The 6,225-nt window shown below is 49.6% G+C and overlaps 1 pseudogene; it reads left to right on the forward strand.

The window, feature by feature from the left end:
- The first annotated feature begins 867 nt into the window (after positions 1–867).
- LOC142278250 (5S ribosomal RNA) lies at positions 868–986 on the forward strand (annotated as a pseudogene).
- Positions 987–6,225: the final 5,239 nt, after the last annotated feature.

The raw sequence follows: 6,225 nt of genomic DNA on the forward strand, positions 1-6,225 counted from the left end.
GAGTTAGAGTGGCCCTACCCACAATAAAAAAAAGCAAAAAAAAACAAAAGCTTTTACTTCAGCCTTGCTCTCGAAAAGGCCAACAGGTGCAATAGCTACCCGTCAACGGCCACTCTAAACTGAATGTGCCTGCCCTCGTCAGATCGCAGCCGCTCCGCAGTTTGAGGCCGGGCAAGTACCGGCATGGGAGACTGGCTGGGAATCCCTGGTTCCGTTGACATTTTTGACAATTTCTTTTTTTGGAGAGAGGGGGGGGAGTTAGAGTGGCCCTACCCACAATAAAAAAAAGCAAAAAAAAACAAAAAGCTTTTACTTCAGCCTTGCTCTCGAAAAGGCCAACAGGTGCAATAGCTACCCGTCAACGGCCACTCTAAACTGAATGTGCCTGCCCTCGTCAGATCGCAGCCGCTACGCAGTTTGAGGCCGGGCAAGTACCGGCATGGGAGACTGGCTGGGAATCCCTGGTTCCGTTGACATTTTTGACAATTTCTTTTTTTGGAGAGAGGGGGGGGAGTTAGAGTGGCCCTACCCACAATAAAAAAAGCAAAAAAAAACAAAAAGCTTTTACTTCAGCCTTGCTCTCGAAAAGGCCAACAGGTGCAATAGCTACCCGTCAACGGCCACTCTAAACTGAATGTGCCTGCCCTCGTCAGATCGCAGCCGCTACGCAGTTTGAGGCCGGGCAAGTACCGGCATGGGAGACTGGCTGGGAATCCCTGGTTCCGTTGACATTTTTGACAATTTCTTTTTTTGGAGAGAGGGGGGGGAGTTAGAGTGGCCCTACCCACAATAAAAAAAGCAAAAAAAAACAAAAAGCTTTTACTTCAGCCTTGCTCTCGAAAAGGCCAACAGGTGCAATAGCTACCCGTCAACGGCCACTCTAAACTGAATGTGCCTGCCCTCGTCAGATCGCAGCCGCTACGCAGTTTGAGGCCAGGCAAGTACCGGCATGGGAGACTGGCTGGGAATCCCTGGTTCCGTTGACATTTTGACAATTTCTTTTTTTGGAGAGAGGGGGGGGAGTTAGAGTGGCCCTACCCACAATAAAAAAAAGCAAAAAAAAACAAAAAGCTTTTACTTCAGCCTTGCTCTCGAAAAGGCCAACAGGTGCAATAGCTACCCGTCAACGGCCACTCTAAACTGAATGTGCCTGCCCTCGTCAGATCGCAGCCGCTACGCAGTTTGAGGCCGGGCAAGTACCGGCATGGGAGACTGGCTGGGAATCCCTGGTTCCGTTGACATTTTTGACAATTTCTTTTTTTGGAGAGAGGGGGGGGGAGTTAGAGTGGCCCTACCCACAATAAAAAAAGCAAAAAAAACAAAAAGCTTTTACTTCAGCCTTGCTCTCGAAAAGGCCAACAGGTGCAATAGCTACCCGTCAACGGCCACTCTAAACTGAATGTGCCTGCCCTCGTCAGATCGCAGCCGCTACGCAGTTTGAGGCCGGGCAAGTACCGGCATGGGAGACTGGCTGGGAATCCCTGGTTCCGTTGACATTTTCTGACAATTTCTTTTTTTGGAGAGAGGGGGGGGAGTTAGAGTGGCCCTACCCACAATAAAAAAAAGCAAAAAAAAACCAAAAAGCTTTTACTTCAGCCTTGCTCTCGAAAAGGCCAACAGGTGCAATAGCTACCCGTCAACGGCCACTCTAAACTGAATGTGCCTGCCCTCGTCAGATCGCAGCCGCTACGCAGTTTGAGGCCGGGCAAGTACCGGCATGGGAGACTGGCTGGGAATCCCTGGTTCCGTTGACATTTTTGACAATTTCTTTTTTTGGAGAGAGGGGGGGGAGTTAGAGTGGCCCTACCCACAATAAAAAAAAGCAAAAAAAACAAAAAGCTTTTACTTCAGCCTTGCTCTCGAAAAGGCCAACAGGTGCAATAGCTACCCGTCAACGGCCACTCTAAACTGAATGTGCCTGCCCTCGTCAGATCGCAGCCGCTACGCAGTTTGAGGCCGGGCAAGTACCGGCATGGAGACTGGCTGGGAATCCCTGGTTCCGTTGACATTTTTGACAATTTCTTTTTTTGGAGAGAGGGGGGGGAGTTAGAGTGGCCCTACCCACAATAAAAAAAGCAAAAAAAAACAAAAAGCTTTTACTTCAGCCTTGCTCTCGAAAAGGCCAACAGGTGCAATAGCTACCCGTCAACGGCCACTCTAAACTGAATGTGCCTGCCCTCGTCAGATCGCAGCCGCTACGCAGTTTGAGGCCGGGCAAGTACCGGCATGGGAGACTGGCTGGGAATCCCTGGTTCCGTTGACATTTTTGACAATTTCTTTTTTTGGAGAGAGGGGGGGGAGTTAGAGTGGCCCTACCCACAATAAAAAAAGCAAAAAAAAACAAAAAGCTTTTACTTCAGCCTTGCTCTCGAAAAGGCCAACAGGTGCAATAGCTACCCGTCAACGGCCACTCTAAACTGAATGTGCCTGCCCTCGTCAGATCGCAGCCGCTACGCAGTTTGAGGCCGGGCAAGTACCGGCATGGGAGACTGGCTGGGAATCCCTGGTTCCGTTGACATTTTTGACAATTTCTTTTTTGGAGAGAGGGGGGGGAGTTAGAGTGGCCCTACCCACAATAAAAAAAAGCAAAAAAAAACAAAAAGCTTTTACTTCAGCCTTGCTCTCGAAAAGGCCAACAGGTGCAATAGCTACCCGTCAACGGCCACTCTAAACTGAATGTGCCTGCCCTCGTCAGATCGCAGCCGCTACGCAGTTTGAGGCCGGGCAAGTACCGGCATGGGAGACTGGCTGGGAATCCCTGGTTCCGTTGACATTTTTGACAATTTCTTTTTTTGGAGAGAGGGGGGGGAGTTAGAGTGGCCCTACCCACAATAAAAAAAAGCAAAAAAAAACAAAAAGCTTTTACTTCAGCCTTGCTCTCGAAAAGGCCAACAGGTGCAATAGCTACCCGTCAACGGCCACTCTAAACTGAATGTGCCTGCCCTCGTCAGATCGCAGCCGCTACGCAGTTTGAGGCCGGGCAAGTACCGGCATGGGAGACTGGCTGGGAATCCCTGGTTCCGTTGACATTTTTGACAATTTCTTTTTTTGGAGAGAGGGGGGGGAGTTAGAGTGGCCCTACCCACAATAAAAAAAAGCAAAAAAAAACAAAAAGCTTTTACTTCAGCCTTGCTCTCGAAAAGGCCAACAGGTGCAATAGCTACCCGTCAACGGCCACTCTAAACTGAATGTGCCTGCCCTCGTCAGATCGCAGCCGCTACGCAGTTTGAGGCCGGGCAAGTACCGGCATGGGAGACTGGCTGGGAATCCCTGGTTCCGTTGACATTTTTGACAATTTCTTTTTTTGAGAGAGGGGGGGGAGTTAGAGTGGCCCTACCCACAATAAAAAAAAGCAAAAAAAAACAAAAAGCTTTTACTTCAGCCTTGCTCTCGAAAAGGCCAACAGGTGCAATAGCTACCCGTCAACGGCCACTCTAAACTGAATGTGCCTGCCCTCGTCAGATCGCAGCCGCTACGCAGTTTGAGGCCGGGCAAGTACCGGCATGGGAGACTGGCTGGGAATCCCTGGTTCCGTTGACATTTTTGACAATTTCTTTTTTTGGAGAGAGGGGGGGGAGTTAGAGTGGCCCTACCCACAATAAAAAAAAGCAAAAAAAAACAAAAAAGCTTTTACTTCAGCCTTGCTCTCGAAAAGGCCAACAGGTGCAATAGCTACCCGTCAACGGCCACTCTAAACTGAATGTGCCTGCCCTCGTCAGATCGCAGCCGCTACGCAGTTTGAGGCCGGGCAAGTACCGGCATGGGAGACTGGCTGGGAATCCCTGGTTCCGTTGACATTTTTGACAATTTCTTTTTTTGGAGAGAGGGGGGGGAGTTAGAGTGGCCCTACCCACAATAAAAAAAAGCAAAAAAAAACAAAAGCTTTTACTTCAGCCTTGCTCTCGAAAAGGCCAACAGGTGCAATAGCTACCCGTCAACGGCCACTCTAAAACTGAATGTGCCTGCCCTCGTCAGATCGCAGCCGCTACGCAGTTTGAGGCCGGGCAAGTACCAGCATGGGAGACTGGCTGGGAATCCCTGGTTCCGTTGACATTTTTGACAATTTCTTTTTTTGGAGAGAGGGGGGGGAGTTAGAGTGGCCCTACCCACAATAAAAAAAAGCAAAAAAAAACAAAAAGCTTTTACTTCAGCCTTGCTCTCGAAAAGGCCAACAGGTGCAATAGCTACCCGTCAACGGCCACTCTAAACTGAATGTGCCTGCCCTCGTCAGATCGCAGCCGCTACGCAGTTTGAGGCCGGGCAAGTACCGGCATGGGAGACTGGCTGGGAATCCCTGGTTCCGTTGACATTTTTGACAATTTCTTTTTTTGGAGAGAGGGGGGGGGAGTTAGAGTGGCCCTACCCACAATAAAAAAAAGCAAAAAAAAACAAAAAGCTTTTACTTCAGCCTTGCTCTCGAAAAGGCCAACAGGGTGCAATAGCTACCCGTCAACGGCCACTCTAAACTGAATGTGCCTGCCCTCGTCAGATCGCAGCCGCTACGCAGTTTGAGGCCGGGCAAGTACCGGCATGGGAGACTGGCTGGGAATCCCTGGTTCCGTTGACATTTTTGACAATTTCTTTTTTTGGAGAGAGGGGGGGGAGTTAGAGTGGCCCTACCCACAATAAAAAAAAGCAAAAAAAAACAAAAAGCTTTTACTTCAGCCTTGCTCTCGAAAAGGCCAACAGGTGCAATAGCTACCCGTCAACGGCCACTCTAAACTGAATGTGCCTGCCCTCGTCAGATCGCAGCCGCTACGCAGTTTGAGGCCGGGCAAGTACCGGCATGGGAGACTGGCTGGGAATCCCTGGTTCCGTTGACATTTTTGACAATTTCTTTTTTTGGAGAGAGGGGGGGGGAGTTAGAGTGGCCCTACCCACAATAAAAAAAAGCAAAAAAAAACAAAAAGCTTTTACTTCAGCCTTGCTCTCGAAAAGGCCAACAGGTGCAATAGCTACCCGTCAACGGCCACTCTAAACTGAATGTGCCTGCCCTCGTCAGATCGCAGCCGCTACGCAGTTTGAGGCCGGGCAAGTACCGGCATGGGAGACTGGCTGGGAATCCCTGGTTCCGTTGACATTTTTGACAATTTCTTTTTTTGGAGAGAGGGGGGGGGAGTTAGAGTGGCCCTACCCACAATAAAAAAAAGCAAAAAAAACAAAAAGCTTTTACTTCAGCCTTGCTCTCGAAAAGGCCAACAGGTGCAATAGCTACCCGTCAACGGCCACTCTAAACTGAATGTGCCTGCCCTCGTCAGATCGCAGCCGCTACGCAGTTTGAGGCCGGGCAAGTACCGGCATGGGAGACTGGCTGGGAATCCCTGGTTCCGTTGACATTTTTGACAATTTCTTTTTTTGGAGAGAGGGGGGGGAGTTAGAGTGGCCCTACCCCACAATAAAAAAAAGCAAAAAAAACAAAAAGCTTTTACTTCAGCCTTGCTCTCGAAAAGGCCAACAGGTGCAATAGCTACCCGTCAACGGCCACTCTAAACTGAATGTGCCTGCCCTCGTCAGATCGCAGCCGCTACGCAGTTTGAGGCCGGGCAAGTACCGGCATGGGAGACTGGCTGGGAATCCCTGGTTCCGTTGACATTTTTGACAATTTCTTTTTTGGAGAGAGGGGGGGGAGTTAGAGTGGCCCTACCCACAATAAAAAAAAGCAAAAAAAAACAAAAAGCTTTTACTTCAGCCTTGCTCTCGAAAAGGCCAACAGGTGCAATAGCTACCCGTCAACGGCCACTCTAAACTGAATGTGCCTGCCCTCGTCAGATCGCAGCCGCTACGCAGTTTGAGGCCGGGCAAGTACCGGCATGGGAGACTTGCTGGAATCCCTGGTTCCGTTGACATTTTTGACAATTTCTTGTCTTTGGAGAGAGGGGGGGGAGTTAGAGTGGCCCTACCCACAATAAAAAAAAGCAAAAAAAACCAAAAAGCTTTTACTTCAGCCTTGCTCTCGAAAAGGCCAACAGGTGCAATAGCTACCCGTCAACGGCCACTCTAAACTGAATGTGCCTGCCCTCGTCAGATCGCAGCCGCTACGCAGTTTGAGGCCGGGCAAGTACCGGCATGGGAGACTTGCTGGAATCCCTGGTTCCGTTGACATTTTTGACAATTTCTTTTTTTGGAGAGAGGGGGGGGGAGTTAGAGTGGCCCTACCCACAATAAAAAAAAGCAAAAAAAAACAAAAAGCTTTTAATTCAGCCTTGCTCTCGAAAAGGCCAACAG

This window comes from Anomaloglossus baeobatrachus, unplaced genomic scaffold (assembly GCF_048569485.1).
Source record: "Anomaloglossus baeobatrachus isolate aAnoBae1 unplaced genomic scaffold, aAnoBae1.hap1 Scaffold_4168, whole genome shotgun sequence".
NCBI classification, from domain to species: Eukaryota; Metazoa; Chordata; class Amphibia; order Anura; family Aromobatidae; genus Anomaloglossus; species Anomaloglossus baeobatrachus.